The following is a 23,051-nucleotide window of genomic DNA, read 5'->3' as shown; positions in this document are numbered from 1 at the left end:
AATAAACTCAAATGCACACTGGAGCAGTGCAGTATTTCTCTTGAGTATCATAAGACTGCTTGATCACATCTTTTCCTGGCACTTAGTCCATTGGTTTATGAATTATTTTGTTACACTGAGTACAGAGTTGATAGTTGAATGGCTGGAAGTGATGGTTCTCGAAATATGGATGGAGTTGTCATGGTAATACATTGCTAGGAAGATTAAGGCATGCTTAAATTAAGGCATGCATTGAATTCTCAGTTGTTTTAGCTACTCTTTCCTTGCCATGTTTGGAGAACATCCTATCTAGTGCAGTCCTCCAAGACATCTTACTGGATTCCCCATCAAGCAGCGACTAACCCAATGCTTTGAGTCACCCATTTGCCATCCCTGGGCTCCAGCCAGTCCCGTGCAGCCTGCCTTGGCCAGCAGGGCAGCGATTGGCCTCCAGCACTGCCTGTTTTGCAATACCAGGAATTCCTTCCAGCCCCTTTGAACTAAATCCTGAACAGATTCACACTCTGCCGGAGCATTTGGCTCCAAGATACACAGGAAGGTTTTCAAAAGGACAAAACAGATCAGACAATGGCAAGAGCTGGGTTTCTACAGCTGAATTTTAAGGGGTTTAAAGGCATCAATAGCAAGAGATGGGGCCTGGGGGATTTTCAGGAACACATATGGAAAGTGTCACCCTGGGGTTGCCTCCCCTATGCCCCACACAGCGATTTGTTCAAAGTCACTGTACCAGTTCCTATCAGAAACTCTGATAAAGAACATTTGAGTTGAGCATCTCAACACTTGTGACAGACTGACAACATTTCTGGCTTCTGCTGAAAGAGATCAGCCACCACCAGTTAAATCTCTGCTCGCCTGTGACCTGTCACTGGGGGTTTTTGCACACTGACAGACAGATGACGTGCATGGGTGGGAAGGGAGAAGCATCATTTCCCCACAAGCATCTCCCTATAACCAGCCCACGTCAATTCTTTGCCTCCCCATCTATGCACAGTCAAGAATATACACTAAAACCTTATCTTTGAGGACATTTGCATGGCAAAGGGGCATTATGGGCAGTGCCATGCAGGGCCTCAAATCCATGCTGCTAAATGAAACCTGAGCAAAGGGAAACCTTTAGGTACCGAAACTCAGGTTAAAAAAAATCAAAACAAAGCTCCACAACGAAAGGCCAGTCTATGAACATGTGGGAATGCAATTTTCAGACTCGCCTAAATGAAACAGAAGCCCTGTATTTATTTCTGGACATCCTATTGCTCTGGACAAAGCAAATCCACAGCGATAACAGTTAGCGAAGAAAACAGATTATTGTCAAATGCACTGACACGGAGTAATAACAACTCATTGCAACTGCAGTCAACACCTTACTTGTAAATCCAGCACATAAATATTCACTGCCCTGTACGTGATCTGCAGCTTGCAGCAAAGATGACCCCAAGCACATCCCAAGCACATGGGAAAAGGATCAAAACAAAAAGCACGTGATGGTTCTTAACAGAAGCTACATTATCCATGGAAGGGACAAACACACATGGCCTTCAGATCCGTGTAAAACAATACCAGGGCTGCAGCAGGGCTGAAATTGGGAAAAGCAGATGCTGCCCAAAGCAGAATCCGCTTGAGAAGTTTAACATGCACAACACACATCAGGAAATCAGAGCGCTTTCATGTGAGCAGAGCAGAGCTCATTGCAAGCTTATTGCCAGCTAGAATCGATGAACCAAATGGCAGAGAGACTCAAGAGGCAGAATTCAGACCAGGATCCATAAGTTCACTCAGCTGAGTTCACCCTTGTATTCAGCTTCTTGTAGAGACAGGAGCCAGCTACAGAAATGAGGCCTGGCTTAAGGTCAAGAGCCACTGAAAACCATAGGAACAGTTCTGCAGCTTTTCCTCGTAAGAGACACCATTATCCACAGCAAGAAGCAGGAAACTTCAGCTGGTGCTCATGCATGGGAAATTAAAAACTCACACAAAGCATGAGGGTCCCTGAGACGGGGCAGGAGGGGGGAAGTCCCCCCAAGCCACATGTGTTTGACTCCTTCAAAGATGCTTTCAGTTTAACCCTCAAAGCCAGAGTCATTTCTGCAAATGTAAGGAAACCATCTCCAGCTTTTACTAGGTGCCAAATCCATTGTTTTGGCTGGAGGGACAGATTAGCTTTGGGCCAGTGGAACAGACTGGATAACTTACTGAAGCCCCGTTCACAGCACTTGCCATAATTTCATAAGGCAATTACAACATGCAGAGAGAGACTTAAAAGCATCCAGGGGCAACATTGGCCTCCTCGTGCAGTACAAACCAGTGCAGATTGCATGGAAGATACCAGCACTGTTTCTAAGGACTAATACATCTTAATTCCTTCAGTTATTCCTAATTCAAGTCACAAACATGGAAAATTTACACAGCATTTATGGCTTTAGGGATTTAGACCCAAGATTCAACTTGTGCTTCAACCATGAAAAAGTGGCAGATAAATCTCAGATAAAATGGACTAACACTGGTGTTTTCGTGTGGAGATACTCATATCTCCAGAGGAATGCTCTCCTAGAATGGTCTCCAGGAAGGTGCGGAGATTCCTGTGTAACAGCAGTTGGGTATTCACTGTTTTCCATGCACACAGCTTACGGATGGGAGAGAAAGAAGCTTCTGCACTCAGCTACAGTTGCCTACATGAAGAGGAAGGGCCTTGTTCACCACATTCCAGGTCCTCATTCTCTTTCTACACCAAAGTATTTGCAATCAAATCTCAAAGCACTGAGAAGGCAGCAACGACTAAAGCTTTTCCTCATCTGTCATTGCCAAGCATGCAAAGGTGATGCTTGGAGTCCTGGCGGGGAGGTACAGGCATGCTGCATCCGTGGTCCTCACTACTGCATCGCTCCTGGCCTCCATGCATCTCCCATGGGATGCTGTGGAGGAACTGCAGTGCCATGCAAACAGGATCAGGTGAATGGCAAAGCTCAGGCCAGAAGTGACATGGGAAACAGCTGGGTGCTGCGAGAGGGAGGTGGCTGCAGCCCGGGTATTGCTGTTGGCTGCCCTCCCTGCCCCATGCTTAGGATATAAACCCAGCCTGCCAGGGTGATGGAAACACAGCTTGCACCCTGAGGCTGTTTTTCCCCTTCCTTTCTAAAGAAACCCCCTAATTTACCCCCAGACATGAAGAGCATGGGGATGATGCCTTCTCTGAAAGGATGGTTTAAAACTCCTGTGCTTTTTCAGTTCTGTCTTAGGAAGAGTTATCCCAAAAGCATCAGGCGAGGCTAAACCTCCCTCATCACGAGCGGCGAACACAATCAGCACTGCTCTGGCAGTGGTGTGCAAGCTGCCAGCCAGAGAAACATGCAAAGCAGCCACTTGAAAAACAAAATTCCCCACTTTCTCGTGCATGTGGAATGAGCATGATTTATCTGGGAAGGAATTTGCCCTCAGTGTTGATCTCCTTAAAAGAGATGGTAACTAAAATAGCCTCAGGCCGCTCAAAAATTAACCATGTTGTCGTGTACAGTGGCTTTCTGATCCCTTCCCCTCATCCTAAACCCTTATCTTATCCCAGTGTCTGTGTCAGGAACTTCCTTAGCCCCTATCCCACAGCAAATCATGGTGATATTCCTACATGGGTAGTTATTGGTACCATTGTTGGACGATTGCTAATTCTGAGCTGGAAGAGCCATTCCCAGCTTAGCCAAGCAGACTGCTTCCCAAAAGTGGGAAAGAAGAGTTATTTGGTTGGCAGGGAAGAAGCCAGCTGACACAAATGGCTCACCCAGCCAAAAAACCCGGGATTGCAAATATCAGGAAGCAGGATTAGAATCACAATTTCTTGGCACAGGCAGCATTGGCTTTAATATTGTTTGTGAAACCTGCAGTGAATTGGTTGGGAGGAGGAGGGGAACCAACCAGCCACCCAAAACCCTCCCAGACAAAACAGTCTGTCTTTTGTAGGGCCATGTACAAACTCTCCCACACAGCCTGGGACCAAGTCTTGGATTGAGGCCTCAGCTTGGCTTTCATTTACCAGCCAAAACCAACAGAGTGGGTTTACAGGGGGGCAGGGCAATGCAAGGGAGGCTGTCATCTCCTCGGGTTGTCCACCCTGCTTTGTGATGCCCTGTCTGCACCCCCGTTGTAGCTGCCTTTACATCCCCATGCAAGGAGGAGGGAGATGAAGTCTATTCCTTTTGCAGAGCTTCTCTCCTCTGGTTGATAGGTGCTCAGGGCTGGGCAGGATTTTACCTCTAACACCTATAAGCTGTCTGTCACCGAGAAGTGATGTCAAATCTGAAACACCCAAGGAGGACGGGACTCTCTTTGACAGTAGAGCCACTGAAAGGACTGTATTCATGGGGAAGCTATGACCCTCTATGATAAGCCCCAGACAATTAGATGCTGTCCCACATGGATGATCGTACCGTCACTGTAAGGGTGATGAGGTACCACACGATGTAATGGAGGTTTTATCAAGTCTTTTTACTCAGGTTATTATTCACAAAAACGTCTTTGTTTTAGTCTTTTGCTTAGAAAAAAACCCAAGAGTTCATTGAAGGGTTTAATGAACCTTTAAAGACATCACTGCAAGGACTGCCAAATTAACCTGCCAAAACAGCCTGATTGAGCTCCTGGAAATTCATGACAAGGAAATGTGTATTTAATGTACCTCATTTAACTCCTATTATTGAGAGGAATCAGCAGGTGTATTTCTCTGAAGCACACAAGATGCTAATGGAGACAGCGTGCACTCATTCAGCCTGGGCCTTTCTAGAACTGAAGAAAACACTCTTTCCCCTCTCCCCAGAGCCCTTCAGATGCAAAGGGCGTTTTTCCAGTCTCTCTTTAAAGATCCATTCTTTTCCTCTGCTTCAACCAGCACTTGTCCCCCACTTGCTGTGTGTTCCATCATGGTTCCGATGCCTCACTCCAGCAAGCTTCCCTTTGTGCACCAGTGTCTAAATATAGAGGTGCTTACTCATGTACTACTCCTGCAGTGTCAAAGCAAGTACTACTCAGTGAGTTCCTGCAGCACAACTCAAATATCTGCCCTAAACAGTTGATTATTGCTGTTGTGGCCTCGTGGCAAAGCAGCACAGACTGGCTCCATTGAACAGATAGGACAGGTCCATGACTGAAGACCCGGCTCAGTCTCGCAACACACCAGAGGCATCCGTGTGTCCATCTGACCCATACTGTGCTCTCATTTTGTGCACATCAGACCCTTACTGTGCTGCTGCTCATGTGAGGAAACGCTTTAGCACCTCACCTGAAGCATCACCAAGCACCTGGTTTCTGCCCATGCCCCAGACTGCTGCACAGCATCTTCCCATTTCCCTTCTGCAGACCCAGCTCCTCACAAGCTGCCATCACAGCCAGCCCCACACGCACAAACCAATCACCAATCCAGGCTGAACTCCTGTTTTCTGCATGAAGAAACTGAAACCAGCATCTTGCACTTCCCAAGGGAGCACCAGGGCTACCAAATTATTTGGCAGTTGTTTGTGAACACGTTATTTTATCCTGCAGGTAAAGGAGAATGGACAAACAAGTGAAGATTCAGTGATGCAGAGGGCAGGATGCTATAGCACACTATCTGGAACCTGGGCAAGGTGGAAGGGGAACAATTCTGGTCTTTTCTTCCAAAACTGCTCCACCTGATGGTGAATTGATGTAAAACATATTCATAATCCTAGAATAAAGCAGAGAAGCTGGCTCTGCTCTCAGCTTCCACCTCGAGCAGCAGCTCCTATGGTAGCATCACACCAAGGTGATGCTCACACCCAGCAATACCACCACCAAGATGCTCTTATTACAGCAGCTCAAGTGCTTAGGGAGGGGACTGAGTGAAGCTGCCCATCACAGCCACATCTGAAAGGGGTCTTCAGGGCACTGATTCCAATTTGATATCCCCAGGACCTGTGCAGGACATTTAAAGTGGGGTGATCTCTATCCCCAAGCCTGGCAGGGCTCCCAGAGGCATCCTGTCCTCCCATCCGAAGTGCTGTTGGTGAGCCTGCAAACAACAGAACCATCCCCACGCTTTGCTGAAGGGGCATCTGGGCACATTAACAGCAGGGAAAGGATGAAAGCAGAGTAAGAAACAGATCTCTATTGCTGCCTATGGAAAGAGAGCCTTGCTGAGCAATCCCTGCTAGCCAATGCTCACTCTCCCACTCGCTGCTGGTGATGCCAGCAAAGGTCAGGACTGCAACCAGAGCCTCGCCATTGGGCTGGGTGCATCCCAACATAAATCAATAGAGGCAGTTAGAAGAGATAAAAAAGGGAATTATTCTGCTGTTTCCCATAACGTGACTCTAGACTGTGCTAACGAGAGACCAGGACACCTCCTGAAAGTACAGCAGTTTGAAGCAATAAAGCTATTTCCCTTGTTTCATTAGACCTTCCTGTTTGACACTGAAGAGGACAATCCTTCCTGATGTCCTGGATCCACGTTGCTTAGGATCCCTATTCCTTTTCCCTCTCTGATGACCATTCCCATGCAGGTATTTGCAGAGCAACGCAACCAGCAGGCACAAGCTCCGCAGCCCCTCTGCCCTCTGTTGCCCTCAGTGCTGTGGGTTTCTGGAAACAACATGGGATGGCTCCTGCTTGCTAAATCAGTCCTGGTTTTTACAGCACCATTTAAACTACTTCCTCAGGAAATTTCACAGGCACAGTGGCAGGCATTGATTTCAAGCAGAAAATATCCCAGCAGGAAACTTAAAAAGGAAAGATGTGCTGTAATTATATCTTTTCTGGGCTTGCAAGACAGAGGAAGACAAGATATAAGCTAACACATGCACTGAAGCTGTAATGTGCAATAATGCTGTAATTAATACAATCAGAGCACTTCAGAGCACAATTCCAAGCACTTTCCTTGCAATCAGAGTTTCGATGCCTAAGTGCGGAGCTTTCCATTTGGTCACAGAGGATCGCAGCAGTGCCGTCGCTAAATGGCACAGCCCATCTCATCTCATCTCATCTCTCCACAATCCAGCTAAACAAGCACAAGCAGCTTCTGGTGCACAAAAAGGGCCTGAGATGCACGTCCAGGTTTTCAGCCAATTTCTAGAAGTAATGAATGCTTTAATAGAAGCACAATGACTGCACGATGAAGGTAGATAAAAGCTCTGGGAAGCTCTGAAACTACCTGACACTGTCACAGGGTGCAGCTCTGAAGCTACCTTTCCTCAGCCAGTTTGGGATCTGCACATATATTCAGCCCTTGACCGAAAAATGAATCTGGGATGTCTGTTTGCTTCAAAGCATGGATGGGATTTAGGGAGATAATTACTTTTAAGTTAAATTCACAGATGGAGAAATGAGAGTTGGGGGTGTGGGGGGGACTAGAATCACAACTTTCTTTTGTTTCAATTAATTTGAGGATGTGTGTACCAGAGAGACCAGGTATCCTGCCCTAAGTCCGTGATAAGCCTGCAATTGAGCCCAGGTTTCCATAGTCCAGACAGCATCTTATCTGTTGGACTGTGCCTTCCTCTATAGCACTTCTAAAGGCTGATGTCCTCAGCTGCAGACATAACACAGATTAAAAGTCTCTTGGCATTAGCCTGCTATCAGCTCCTCCTTTGAAAAGAGAACCCTACTAATAAAAATGGATATCCTGCTCCTGTAGCGTCCCATAGCCACCCATCGTGTTGGGCAGCAATGTGGGAAAGACAGTCAGACAGTATCATGTAGAGATTTAGAGAGGGATTAACCCTCTGAGCCAAGATCAGTTGGAATTCGATTGCAACCACAGACCACAGCGAATAGGCTCTAAGTCAGCACCAGGAGCAGCTGAACAAGAATTGTTTTCCCTTTTAGTGCCCTTGAACTTGCACTGCAGAAGAGTGTTCCTGCAGAGCACACCCTGCCCTGACACAGGCAGTCCCGCTCTGAAGGGGCAAACACAATGCTTGCACCCAGGGGATGGATGTGATCAGGATTTGGGTTTTGCCCAGCCAATGCTATTGAAAAACAAACAAAAAATCAGTGCCTCTGAAAATTTATCAAGCAGAAACTTGATTTATTCTGAACCTGATTTTGCAGGAACAATATATAAAGAAGGAGCTTTTTCATCTATAATTTAAAGCCTATTTTGACTTTGCCACGCAGGTACAAATGTCACATTTGTTTAACAGGGAAAAACACACTTATTGTTTTACATCTCTCCTCGGAGCAGGTTTACGTGTTGTGCTCTGCAGGTAAACCGAATAAAATCCTCATTATTGGCACAAGCAGGAAATTCAGGCACCACTTTATAACCATGTTTTATAGATCTGATCAAGGGTGGAGACACTCCTTTCTGCTGCCGCCTCATAACTTGTTCCACTTTGCTCACCTCAGAGCTAAAGAAGAAATGAAGCTTTTCTTTCAAGGCTCAGTTTTGCGTTATTACCAGCAGGGCTATTTATAACCCCTGGAACAATAGCTGACCTTGGCCCAGCGCGAGCACTTGCATACCCTGTGCCTGCATTGTCCCGCAGCATTCCCACCCTGCTGCCTGCGGTTGCCTTCCCTCCCCAAGGCTGCCAAGCCCTTGGAAGCAGGGTGGGGACATCAGAGAAATCATAAACAAAGTGAGGCAAGCCGCAACACTCAAGGCTTTACCGATAACACATCCAAAGCCGGGGAGAGGTGATGTCTGTCTCCCCCAGCAAGCACAGAGGAAAACTTCCCTGCTGACCTCTGTAATGAGATAGAAGCTATTGCTGATAGCACTGCAAACTCAATAGAAAGCAAACTCTTCTCCTTGGCTTATTTTCCTTACGGAAAACAACCCACATGTCCTGGTTTTTGATCCTGGGTTGTTTTTTGCAGTAAGGAAACTGCAATTAGAGAGGAGCGGGGCATGCACCACATTGACCCTACAGAGCCCGGCTGCCAACACGGTCCTTGGGCAGCATTGATGGGGTGAACCTGCTGTGCTGCAAGGGAGGGGGATGCGCCAGTCCCCTCACACACCAGCAAAGACTGGATGGATCCCCTCACTCGGTGTTATCTGCTGGCCTTGCCCAGGCAGCCCTGGCACAGCTCCTTGACTGCACGATGCGCAAGCCCTGGTGTGTTTGCAGCAGCAGAGCAGTGTGAGATAAAGCCAAGGCCACCGCTGGTGTGCGGCCAAAGGGCTCGGAGCGAACGGGTTAGAGAGGAGGGGCAGCGAGGAAAGGGTCAGAAATCAGCCCCAGAGCCAGGGCTGCCCCTGCTCGCCATGGGGTTAAATGAACAAACCGGCTGGGTTCCAGCACTGCCCGCGGGGAGCGGAACGAGGGGCGCAGGGAGCTGCTGGTCAGAGCAGCCGGAGGTCCAAGTGCGGCTTTGGGCTTGCTTTTGAGCAGAGATCCCCAGCAGAGGGACCTCTTGCTCAGAGCTGGGAAGCCGGGCTCCAGACACCCCTCCGGGCAGGCTCCTGCTCCGCGGGCAGGCAGCCGCGCTTCCCACCTTCTCCTTCCTGCTTCAACATCTGGATCCAGCTGTGTCAGAGGAGAAGCCTGGATTTGCTGGGGAAAGGGTGGGAGGCTCAGGGGGGCAGCGTCCCTTCTCCTGCAGGCACAGTGGGGACGGGCACAAGGCCAACACAGCCACTGTGAGGTTAGACTGGTTGCTGAAGGCAAATCCCTGCACAGCAATGGTGAGCAGCAGCAGCCCTTGGCTTTGAAGCTCCCAGGAGAGCAAAGCCCCATCCTCATTTTCAAGGACACAACACATCCTCCTTGTTCCAGCAGCCAGTGAATGGTAGGAAGGAGGTGCAGGAACAATTAGGTGCTTTTGGCCTCAGTGCTTGGCAAAGCTGCCAAGGAGCCACCATGTACCCACTGCCTGAGAATGGGGACTTCAGCCTGTCAGTATCTTCTGCCGTTCTCCATCCATCCTAAATGAAACCTCAGCCATCTAAGCACTTAGAGAAAGTCTTTACTGCACACCATCAGATAGCCCGAGATCCAATAAGAATTGACTGGGAATCGCATTCGTTTTGTACCTGGTTTAGACCAAACACTTGAATTTGCAGCTTAAATCCAAGGAGGGAGGGAACCTTTCCTCTTTCAATTAACCCCTTTATAGGTAAATCTGAGACTGCCCCAACCAAGTGGCCATTATCAGAGTGGCTGTTTAAGGCTGATTTCCTCCTCCCTCTCCTAACGGGATCCTCAGCTGGCTGGGGGCCCAGGGGCAGCAGGAAGCAGTTCCCAGCCCTGTCAGCTCTGCTGGGAGATTCTCATTTCTCTCTAGCATGGTTCTAGGTATAAGAAGCTCCCATCACAATTGGATTAGAGGTTAGATTGCCTCTCAAATCCCCAGGGGAGCAGCAAAACCAAGGAGAGGATATGGAGCTGCCCAAGAGGCACTTTGTGCCAACACACACCTGCAGCAAAGCCCAACCAGCCTTACAAACACCCACTAGCACCTAATACTGGGAGAGGGTGGCCACCACCACCCATTAACACCACAGTGCTTTTGCATGTTAGCCTAGGTCAGCCAGAGCAGAGTGCTGGGATGGAGTTTAATTGCTGACACTATTTGGAGAAGGGGTTCAGGGGCAAGTAAGCACATACACAAATATTTGTGAGCAGAAGCCTGGGATTAACCCAGGTTTCCAGATGGCTTCCCTGGAAAAGCGCTGGAATCACTGCTCTATTGCAACATGTATGGTGCTATCATGTGGCTCTGCACTGATTCAGGGTAACTACCCCTGTAAAGTATCATTTGCTTTAATAATAATACTACTATAACTCAGTGTAACTATCCTTATAAAAGAGGCCTTCAGTTTTTATGCCCATTTACTATCCTCTATGGAAGCATCAGATGTGCTATTGTCATCCCAGGGAGCATCCTTTTTCCTGCTCCCACCAAGACTGGCTGCAGGCAGTGAGCCAAAGGCTGCTCCTTCCCCTTCCCAAAAAACTTATTTTTCCTGGCAGGGGACTAAAAAAACAATAAATATCTATAAAAAAATTCAGGATATTTCTCAGGTCATCCTCAAGAGCCATGGTTCCAGAAGGGAACTTTCTCACCTCCAAGATGAGCACTCTTAGACACCCGGCCTAGGTAGACAAGAGCTTACAGTATAGGGAGCGCTTAAGACCTGGGCACAATATTCATTTCTAGTTTATAGATTTATGTGTAGATAATAAGAAAGTGGAAATAATGATTTCTTTTTTAAAGCCTTTTTGGGGTTTATGGTTTATGCTTTCCTATCAAAGGAACTAAACCCCTTGGTTTGTGCTAGATTCGATAAGTTGTTGGGGATTCTTTTGTCCATACCTGATTGCATCACACGTCCAACATGCTCCGAATGCATGAGGGATCAGCTATCAATTTTATATATATATATATGTATACACACACATATATACGTTATATATAATATATGCATATATTATATATATATAAATAATTTTGCTGTGGAGCAATGTTCAGTGGATAACTGGTAATCCTAAATGGCGCCTCAAAAAAGTGATAGTCACCCACATGCACATCTCCACCTGGTTGTTAATGAACTTTGTGCTGATAACTGAAACAACAGCTTCATGGTGAAATCCCAACCTCAAAATTGTCCCACAGTCTTTGCACACAGCTTGCGCTTCCTTAGGCAAGGCCCGAAGCGAGCAGCGTTTGCACGAGTGAGAAACAATGGCTGCAAGCGAGGAGTCACAAGTGCCCTGAATTATGTGCAGAATAATTCTCGTATTGATGTTAAGGGGGTTTCCTTTCTTGATATGATCATTTCCTTTAACTGCTGAACTTGGAAGGGAGCCGTCCCCGGTGCCATTGTGCAGGGCTGCGCCGCGCTGGCCATGGGGAGGGCTGCGGTGCTGCTCCCGCTTCTCCTGCTCCAAAGGAGCTGCCGTGCCCTTGGGATTTGTAATGTGGTGGCATGGGGAGCCCTTCTGCAAACACCAGCAGTGAGGTGCCCTGGCCATGTTCTGCTGCCTGGCAGAGGAGGAAAGCTCCCAAGATCTCCCTTTTGCTGCTCACACAGGGGGATCACTGGGGGAGCTGCTGCTCCACCAACACATCAGCCTCTGCCAACTCTACCCTTCCATTGGGAAACAAGATGTGTGCTGGTTGGTGTTAGTTCTCTTCAAAAGGCAGCTCCTGCCCAGCAATGCCTGGTGTCCTCGAAACACCCCATCCTTTCCTGACCCATCACTTGTTCCACACTCTTACCTTTCCTCCCCAGCACCATCCCCGTCCCTCTCCAGCCCCACAGCTTTCACTCAGCAGCACACGTGTGTGGATGCTGTTGTGATGGGTGGTGAAGCAACATCTCCTTGCAGCCATCTCCAGGCATCACCGCACCAACATCTGCTTCAAGCCCTGTTTTCCCAGTGCCCCAGACATGATTTCAGCACAAAGTGATATTTCTTCATTAGCAGAAGCACTGGTGCTTCAAGAATTACGTGCCTGCCTCATCGCACTGCTCCTGATTAATGCTCCACAGTCTTGGAAGAAACAATTCAGCAAACCCCAAAGGATTACAAAAGAGAAAACATTCCCTATGGTCAAGTCAAATTCCCACTGAAATCCCTGGAAGCATTTCCACTGGCTCCAAGGGGAACTGGAGCAGTCACTCTCCAGGAGACAACTTATAAATGGATGAGGTTGTGTGAGTCACCTATACATACAGCCAAATTTAGCTGCTTTCTCCAGTGAGTATTGTATCTTGTCAGTGGTGTTGATGTGAGGAGCTTTGTCCTTCTGTCCCCTCAATACCTTAATGGTCACACACCTGGCATTGTGCACAGGATGGTGACTACAGCCTGCAGAGCATCATCACCTCCCAGCTCTCTGCTTGAACACAAGTCCGTCTGTTCCTTCATGTCAGCATTTGCTTACGAGCATCACCTGCCACCATAAAAACCTGTTCCCTCTGTTTTGAAATAGCAGATCAGCATGCAAAAGGAGGAGGGCTTCAGAAAGCCATGCTGGTTTGTAAAGGCATTTTGTTAGATGGCATTAAAATAAGTACCTGCCCAGGCTCACTTCCCTGGGAGCACACCCAGGAGGAAAGCTGCTCCCCTGGGGTCCCCAGCAATGGTCTATGCAGTAGCTGTTGGCTGGCTCTTGCCATCCTTCCTCACCAATAACTTAGTCTAACCAACAACAAAAGAGCATGGAGCCTGGAAAAAAAGATGTCTGGAAATCACAGTGATGGCTTTCCAAGCTGTAACACAGCACTCACCCCTTCCCTAACATCTGCAGCAAGAGAGGAGGATCCGCACCACCACCTCCATAGATCCAGACATCAGAGTCATTAAACAAATGAATTCTGTAGCTGGAGAGCTTCAAAATGTTTAAAAGAAAGAAGCAGCCTTATCTGGTAAAGGGGTTTAAGCCAATGGAGGCCAGGACAGCTCTTGAAGAACACCCAGAAAAACCAGCCAACATGGGAAGTAAGTCTTCCAGATCCAAACCCTCCTGTGTCTGCTTCACCACATTACCACCCAAGTTAATTTAAGGGGATTTAGGAGAACCTGATGTGTTTTAAGAGGGGATTGCTGAAGACACTGACAGAGAGAAGAAATGCACTAATGAGAGAGAAGCCTTTAAAAGCAGTGAAGCCTCCCTCACACCACGTATTTGAGGCAGAGGAACAAACAGAAGCTGTAATTACTAGAAGGAAACATTTCAGGAGCCAGCAATTATCCAATTAAAATGAGGCAGATATATACAGCACGGGCCTGAGGACAGGCAGCAAGACCATGTCCCCAAACTGGCCTTCTATAAACAGTGCTTTCTGCCAGAAACCAGGCTTCCTGGTGAGACAGCCAGTCCCCACCTTGAGGGATTCTTCTGGGCAGTGAGTTTGTGTTTGTTATTGTCACTCAGTGCCCTGAAAGTGCCATCATCTCACTTGCCTACCTATGAACTGCCAACCTCTACCTCAAGGACATCAACTTAAAGCCAGAGCTCTTGCCATCCACATCCTTCCCCTCTCCAGGGCCTCAAAAGGACCTCACGGATCCAACACAAACCTGGGTGCCATCAGTGGCACCTCTAGAGACTGTAACAGGATCACATTCAAAATGTGATAGAAGAAAAAGAAAGTCTTCATTTGCTTAGTGGCTGTTTTTCCCTTAGGAGACAGGAGAGATGGGTTTAGTTGGCCACCTCTCATGCTTGAAACACACACACTGTCCATTTGGACCTGTTCAAACTTCATCGACTGCATTACACTCCCACATTACTTGGCACGATTGGCCAAGTGTAATCCTAGAAGGTGTTTAACTCCCACATTTTCATAGGCTACAGCCAGGAGCTCAGTGTTAACATCAGAGATGGTCATAAAGTCATTGCTTCACACAACGGAATGTGGGTGTGTAATGGCTCACTGTCACCTTCCAGCATCATCTTCCCTACACATCCCAGTGCTTGCTCTACATCTTGGTTTTTGATATTAGAAATTAATTTGTCCTCACTTAAAGATGAGGGATTCAACAGCGTAACACATTTTATGGTCTCTGCAATTAGGAGGAAAACATATGAAAACATAATATGACATTAACGTAATATCACTTCTGAAAGTGGGGTTGAGCATCAGCTTCTTTTTTGCCTTAAGTGTAATTTTCAACTTCTCAAAATTCCATTTAATTAAACTCATTTATAGCAACGAAATTAGAATCTAGATGAGGAAGGAAATTTCATTTACAATCTGTCTGCCTTTTTTATTGCTTGGCTCTAAAGCAGCAGTGCTTTTCTTATCAGTCTTCCATGCTTATTGCTCATTTTCTTCTATAAACTAAACTCCAGACATCTTCCCTATAAAAGCATGCCAGAATTTACAGTGGCACCACGCTAAAGCAATAATTCCTGCTGAAACTAAGCAGATTTCATTACTGTCAGCATGTTTTTCACATCAGAGGAAGAGGTTGGACGATTCAAATGTCACTTAAAAGGTGGGATTGTTTTACTAGGAGGGCGGGTTGGAGAATCTCAGTCCCTTGGTATTTTAGCAGCTATAATTCCTCCTATAAGGCAGAGTTTCTAAACTGTAGAAATCTAGAGATAAAATACTGAAACAAAAGCTTTCTCTTAAGTTCAATAGAATTTGAACCAGCACAGGTATGCAGAACAAAGCTTGCTTTGCATCCCCTTCATCTCTTATAGGAGGGCTTGGCACCACTTTTAGCCAGAGCAGACTATTGCCGTGTAAGAGAGGTCTGCAGGGAGGTTTGCCAAACTGAGGGAGAGGCTAGACCACCTTCAAAAGAGAAACCCATCCTGGAGGCCAACATCTAAATTCCTCATTAATTCTCTGGTCACCTCTTGCAGCCCCCAGGAATCCATCCAAGAGCTCCGGGGCCATGGGCATTTCTCTTTACATCCTCTCAGCACCCCATTCATCTTACTTCTTAAGTTAGTTTTTAAGGAAGCCTCCTTTGTCTTTCTCCCCTTGATTTCTCCTCCTATAAACTCTTGGATGACAGTCTGGGGACAAGACCAGGTCATGCTGACCGAGTTTCTCAGTGTGGAAGATTACATCAAAGGAGCGGCAGACGTCAGGAGTCCTTCTTTAACCTTTAAATACATTATGACTTGGAGGAACTGCAGGAAAACCCCCAAGAGGATATAGGGGAAACCCAGTGCACAGAGAGGAGCACAGAAATACCCTCACATAAGACTAGAGGCACTTTCAATCTGCGGTCACTAACATGGACAGGCAAATTCAAGCAGCCTCCTTAAAACTAAAAGCTTTATATCCTTAGGCTTTTGTCGTGCAATAACGGCCAGAGAGAGGGATGTCCAGAGACCTACATCTGTCCACGTTTAAGCTGGATTTGTTCCCTATAGTTAATGTTCATGTGCTGCTGAATCAGTGGCAATGGAAGGACTAAAGAGATTTTGTTTTCCATTTACCAGCCCACACCCAAGTTCTTCCACTTTTCAACAGAGTAGCAGGAAGTCAACCAAATCCTGCCACTGTTATAGGAATGAAACCCCTCTTAATTACATGGCAACGGACACTTATTTATGTTGATGTTTAACAGCTCGTGAAGAAGTAATTGAAACTTGAGATTAATGGTGATTTTTGAAGGAATTCATGCCTAGACCATCAGTGCTGGCTCTGGAGGGTTCAGTCCCAGAGAAACAAAGGCTCCAGTGTGCCTTAACATCACTACCAGTGATTGCTAGAGGTATCTATCAAATTAGGAGCCAACTGGTGCGTGTACAGCCCATGCCAGGCCCTTGGCCTGCATTAGCATTCCAGATTGCACAACTGGTAGTGGAATAACAGAACCACACGGAGAGCCACAGCCATTGAAAACCACAGGACCCAGCCAAAGGCCTGGGATTTTTGGTTGCAATAGAAACAAAATATTTTCTGAGTAAAATCAGAGACAAATGCTTGTTTCAAGACCTTAGGGTCATGCTTAGACTTCAATGTGTTGCCTACGACTAAGGAAAAAGAATGGCACATCACAGAGCAATAGTCAAGAATCCTAACAATGGCACTACAATGGGTTTGGTTTTGATGATGAATTACTGTTCTTCATCACGACATGAAGTAGTTTTCCATCAATGTTATTATTTTTAATTCAGAATTAGCAGGGAAATGTCACGTTCAGGTGCAAACCATCAAACTGCAGCTTTTTTGCCAACACCACATTCAAAAGCTTTTATCTGACATCACTCCAATGACCTCACTGTTTCACCATCCATTTCTGTTCAGCATCCAGATGCATTAGACTTCAATCCCTCTGGCTTCCCGCAGCCAGCAAGAAATAGAGGGGCTTTTGCAAGGATAGCAGAGTCTAGGACTCTTTCCAGGAGGTTGGGGAGAGCTACCCCAGTGCGGAGGTCCATGGGGAGCAAAGGGAGCATCAGTGGGAAGAAAGATGATGCTGACAGGCCTGTGCTTGCAAGGCAGAGCGCTCCATTCAGGACCTTCTCACAGGTGCCTGGGAAAAGGAACCTCCAGCCATTGTTTGCCTTTCAAGCCAGCCCTGTGGCCACTATCTCTGCAAAGCCAAGGTTGATGCTCCGGATGTCACATCACAAACCTGGCCCAGGCTGGTCTCTTCCCTTCTACCTAAAACAGGTCCTGATGCTTCAGGGCAACCTGAAGGCACTTCTGCTCAGCATGAAACATTGGTTATTGAGGAAAGTGATCAAGATGCAGTAGCACATCTAAAACAGCTTTGCAGATGGTGAGTAAGCTGCAGAGGAAAACCCAGGCCACACAATATTATAGACCAAATGAAAGCTTGAAGCAGCACTAAATTTAAGGAAATGATTTCTGAACTCCCCAGGCTGCCTGCGTACAGCCTGACCATATTGAAATGACTGTGCTCTTTCCACAACTAAAATACTTGGCGTGCCTGAAGAAACCTCATGTAAACAGGCAAATAAGCCTGCTTACATTTCGCTTAGCACAATTGCCATTTGTTGTGGCACTGTGCTCCAGTGTTGGCACAGCAAGTCGTTTCAATTCTCCGAATGGAACAGAAAAGAGGAAGATGGGAGTGAGAGAGACTATCCCAGGAAAATCACACCATGCAAAATACCCTGACAAGCAACGCTCTGCAATGCCTACCTTCCCTGCTCTGCATGTAGAGGAGCAGAGGAACCCTAACTTTGATGCCTGGAAAGAACAGCCAGTGCAAAGCAATAGGCATTTCTAAAGAAGAACTCTAGTTTCTTTATCTGGGATTAAAATATACAGGTTTATGTGAAGCACCTTCATGATCTCTCTTTCCAAGTGCTTCAGATGGATATTATTTTTCCATTAGCTGATTACCATTTGCAGGAGATGGTTGCTTTGGAGAAGCCAGCAATATGCCAGAACCTCATCCAAAAGGCTGCAGTTTGGAATGAACAGAAGAAAGGAATAGCCTCCACTATTAAATCGACATTTTCCATCAATATTTCAACGTCAAGTGAGTAATATCAGCATGTGGAAGCTACTGCTGGGAAGGGATGTTCATGTGTTAATGAGCAAAGGTCGTCTAGCCCATGCGGCCTCTCTGGAACGGATTGGATGCTGGAGATGGGACAAGGGGAGCTTGACTCAGAATAGTGTAGCCTCAGCCCAGCCGCTGCTAATGAGTCATTTTGATGTGGGAACATTTCTTCAGTACAGCTGCCTTCAGATCAGAGTGTTGACATGCACGGTTGGAGTCTTGAGAGACAGGAGACACTGTTTCCAACACCGCCTTCAAGAACAGGGAGTTCAAGTGCTCCCAACATCAGGCTCCACGTACGGAGCCTTCGTACCCAAGTGGCACCAGTACTGGAAATGGCCAAATCTTCCCTGCAATGTTTTTCTCCTCAAAAATACCCACATCCACAGATGTTCCCCACACAGAAGCTGAATTTTCACAATTACTGTGGATATTCAGTGTCTTAGATACTTGACTGTGTAAAGCTGAGGATTTAGGCATCTATATGCAGAGAAGAGGTGTTCAAACAGTGGAAGCTCAGCCACCCTCCAAACTCCTCCCTTACAGTGCCATGGTCAGATAGCTGACTGCATTGGAGCTGCTCCTCAACTGGAGAATTCAACACCATCCCATGAGGAAGGTGACCTCCTACAAACTGGGAAGCCACCTTCAGTGTGAGATCGCTGGCTCTGCTCATAACCCAAGTGATTGAATGGTTCTGGATGTCTGGGTGTCTGCTGGTAGTGAGCTGTTCCTTGGAGGAGTCCTGCTCAGAGAGACCGATGGAAGAGCACACAGAGGGAGTACACTGGATATTTTCCAGAACTGATATGCAACAAGATGGATATTGGCATGATCACAAGTGGAAAAGGGAGGGATTGGAACAGAGAAGGGAAAATATGAAAACTATGAAGGAGGGACAGTAAGTTGTGCCAAGAGAAAAAATAAATTACAAAGCAGGGATTTCTGAGGTGAAGACAAGAAGAAAGGAATGGATGTTGCAAAAAGGTGGAATGATGGAAGAGATATATTGGTAGATGCTTCTCTCAAGGCAAAGCTGCTCTGACAACCCAGCAGGGAGGGTGCTCTTCTGAAGATTGGTTGCCAGACTGGCTTAATGTGATGTTCTTATAGCCTAACAGGCCAGATCAAAGATGAGGAGACAGAGCCAATGGAGAGAAGGCAGAAGGGCTGACATTTATAAGTCACAGGTGAGGAAGCCAAAGACAAACAACGCAGACTCAGCAGCCACAGGAGGAAGAAAGCTGCAAAGATGCTCCACAGGCTCCCAAGATTTGAGTATTTGGGCTCAAAGCTGGTGCCCCCGTTCTGTGGGCACAGAGAGGAGGCTGAAGGACCTGCTGCCAAGCAGCAAGAGGTGCCTGGGGACCAGAATGACCCAGTAAGAAAGTTTTGCAACTATAGAATGGTTCAAAGCTGCCCTATGGCACATCAAGGCCAGCTCGACCGAGCGTGACTTAATCAAATAGTTTTACCTTTGTTCCCATGATTTAATGAATGTAGGAGTGGGAGGAAAAACCTCAAATACCTCCTACATTCATCCAAGCCTTCTGACATTCCGTCTTTCCCTTCTCCCCTTGGCCTCCCAGGGCCAACAACATTTCCAAGCCATAAGCTGGAAACAATTAATGCAGAGACAACAGAAAAACATCCTTTATGGATTAGTTCATGTGAGTAATTGCACTAGTGTTCTCAGCAGACCTGTGTGGAAGCCAAAAGGTTCCTGGCTTCAGTGACTGCTGGTGGTTCCAATTACAGTCACCCTCTTACAAGCACAAACACAGGCTTGCTGCAAGCAACAGTGATTCTGCTGCTATAGTAATTGTGCGACACAGTTATGATCTGTTTGCATGCCAGAGCCATGGCTATCTAGTCACCAGAACCAGATTACTAGAGCCAGAAGAATGTGGATGGAGTTTACTATAAACATAATTATATTACTACCTTACATAAGTGGTATGTTTTCTACATAAGGCTTATAAAATGCAAGGCATCTGTATGTGCAAAATGGGGAGTGATGGAGGAAAAATCCTCATTAAAGTCCTACAGATGAAACGCAGAACAAATTCCAGAGCCTTTGCCAGTGTTAAGCTAGCAGCAATTACAGCCACTGGAGAGCCAGACTTTACAGATGTCTGCACCCCATCGGCATGCTGTTGCCAAAGGACAGGTAATAGTTCACAAATAGACCTCATGCCATGGTTTGAAAGGCCGCAATAATGTGAACATGCATTTATTCACTGTATGAAGCCACTGCTGCTATAGGTATAGCTGTGGTATTATGGTAGTGTGTTATGTATTGAAGTAATGTATATTGGGTGCATTAATGTACTCATCTATTTACTTAATATGTTTATTTAAGTGGAGCAGCAGATTTGCATGGCTGACAGAGACAAAGCACTGCAGCTGAGCTTCAGCATCATCTCAAGCATAATACTGAGGTCTCCAAAGGTGAGATGAAATAGGGAGAGACAAATCCAGAAGCTGTCTCACACCCACCTGAGACAGGTAGGGCCAGGGCCATCACTGGAAGGGCTGTGAGGAGGTGGTTCTCACCATCTCATGTCTGTATGTCCTTGTTTGAATTCTGACCCTGGTTAAAATTAATGAGGAACAGAAGGTAAAGACACATTTCCATAAAGGAGTGGGCTGGAACATAACTCCAGGGTACATCTATGAATAGCTCCACAGTGGGTGGATCTCTTGGAACAGCAGCACTAATACATGTCTTTGCTTTTGGACCTGTATGTGGCACATACAAGTCACCAAAAGGTGTGATTATCAGGCCTAAATCAGCCCAGGAGGTATAAATGCCACAATCCATACAACTAACAAGCCCAGAATCACCAGGACATGAGTGCTCAGGCTGATGGCTGCTATACTCATCCTCCTGTGATACAGCCTGAGCTGTATGTTGTTGCATGGATGTGAGTAGGTTCAACTGCAGCCTCCAGCTGCAGCAAAGCCTTATTCCTTCTGTTTCAATAGTCTGATGAGAACTTTGATTAACCAACAGAGTAAACTCTTTCTAGGGACTGTCCCGTTTTCAGCAACACAGAGCAGGAATGCCATCCTCTGCAGAGCAGCTGAAAAAGCAGGAGTTAGTGTTTCTTCCTCTTTTCCATCCCTCTCTAATCAGCTGCCATCCTCGGTGAGCATCTGGTACAGTCCCAGAAGTCAGGAAAGAAAATTGTAAGTTATGGGGATTTTGCTTTGGGGATGAAGTATTAGAAGCAGAGTGTAAGCAGGCATGGTACATTTTAATGCATGGGTGGATTTAATCAAGCTTGATTTCTTCTTCCCCTATGGCAGCCAAGAAGAGGCTGTGGAACTGTAAGAGATGGCAAGTGCCCAAACCTGGCAAGTTAATTCCCTGCACTGTGGTGCCAAGAACAGATGTGAACCCATTAACCTTCACCCACTGGAAATGTCCAGCAAGTTCTGTGTGCTCAAGGGATGCCTCACAACCAGCCCATCGAGCATTGCATGGCTGGAGATGGGAGAGCCTCTCCTCCAGTCTCCAGGAGCCACTTTGGATACCCCCCAATGTTTAGTTCACTGCTCAAATCCATACAAGGTGCTGCACCTGAGGTATGGGTGAGCTCCTCTCTTAGCCTAAATACAGCCTGAAACACCAACCTCAGTTTCTTAAGCCCAAGCGTGAACTACGCTCTGATCCATCTCTCTTACCGAAAATCCCACCCAGGATAGAAGAAGAAAGCTTTCTCATTATACTGCCCAAGTACTGGGTTCAGTGAATCGTTTCCCAGCAAAAAGGGTTTCACTGGAAAATTCCTAAACCGGATCAAATTTGCTCCTAAATGTAATAAAAATTCCAGGCCAGATCCTCAAGTGCTGCAGCTCCCTCGCTCAAGGCAAGGTGGAGTGATGCCACCTCAGCAGGACCTGGCACCCGGTGCTTTGGCCAGCTACTTTCCTCTTATTCTTTATGGACATTCCAGTTTGCCTTTACCTTAAACAACCCTACCTGCAGCGGGCAGCTGTAATTACATCTGTAGCTTGCTCCTTTGTTATGTATCTTGCTGCTGAAGCTGACGTGGTGATCTCTGAGCTGTCTGTGATCTTGTGTCTGGCAGTGGGTAATGCAGGCCAATGTGTTCATGATTGAGTGTTTGCCTTGGTCTAGGGGGAATCAGCTTTGCCTTTTAGGATGTGGTTATCTACTCTTATGTGGTGTTCTCCCCCAGATCCTGCAAAAGGGGATCTCAGCATCACTCTGTTCCCATCATTCTCTGTGAATTACATGAAGGCTGGGAAAAAAAATGTCAGGATAGCACCTTGGTATTATTTCTGATAAGATTAAATTTAAAGTATTGGGTAGGAGTCAGGCAGAGCCCATCCAAGCTGATGGGCAGAGACTTAACAGGAATCTGCAGCCCAAAACTATACAGCACCACATTCCAGGAAGAGTAAAGTTCCTTCTAAGCCATGTTCTGATTTAGAGCTTAGTGGTGGGCAGCCAGAAGTTTCTCATCAGTTGTGCAGAAAATGGCTTTAATTGCTGGCCTTTCAGAACTAGACTTGTAAATAGACCTCCTTGTCATAGCAATAGTGTCTGACCGCAGCTCAATTGCTTTCTCCTGAATCTGCATGTTTAAGATGCTGCTGAATTGCTGTGGTCAGAGGAAGACGTTGGCCATGGAGACATCTGAATCTAAACAAGAGTCACAGGACAACAAACAGTGCAGAGCTGAGGCTGTTCCAAAAGTGCTGATGCGCAAAGACAGAGAAACACAGACCTGAGGCCATCTCCTTATCTACGCATGCAATATCAGGGCTTTGGCCAGCCACTGGATAGAGCCATCAGTAAGGATTTTGGAAAGCCATACCTCTGGAGGGAAGGTAAGTGTGGAAGAGCAACCAGTTGAGCACTCCAGCCTTACACAATTAGATCTGTAGCTAAGAGTGCATCAGAGAGCTCAAAGACTTACCCAGTGGCAGTGAAATGCCTTAAGTGCCTTTTCAAGCCTCACTTGGTGACCCTTGGGGCTCTTAAGCATTAACTAGGAGTGAGACAAAGCATTTGTCATTGCTTAGATGTGTCCCTCCTGCCTGCCTATACATCTGCACAGCTTCAGAAGTACATTTCTTTCCTATTCAGTATCTGGTTTAAATTAGACTCAGAAACTTGTTCCA

The sequence above is a fragment of the Psittacula echo genome (genome assembly GCF_963264785.1).
Source record: "Psittacula echo genome assembly, chromosome: 11".
NCBI classification, from domain to species: domain Eukaryota; kingdom Metazoa; phylum Chordata; class Aves; order Psittaciformes; family Psittacidae; genus Psittacula; species Psittacula echo.
Note: the sequence above shows the minus strand (reverse complement) of the source record.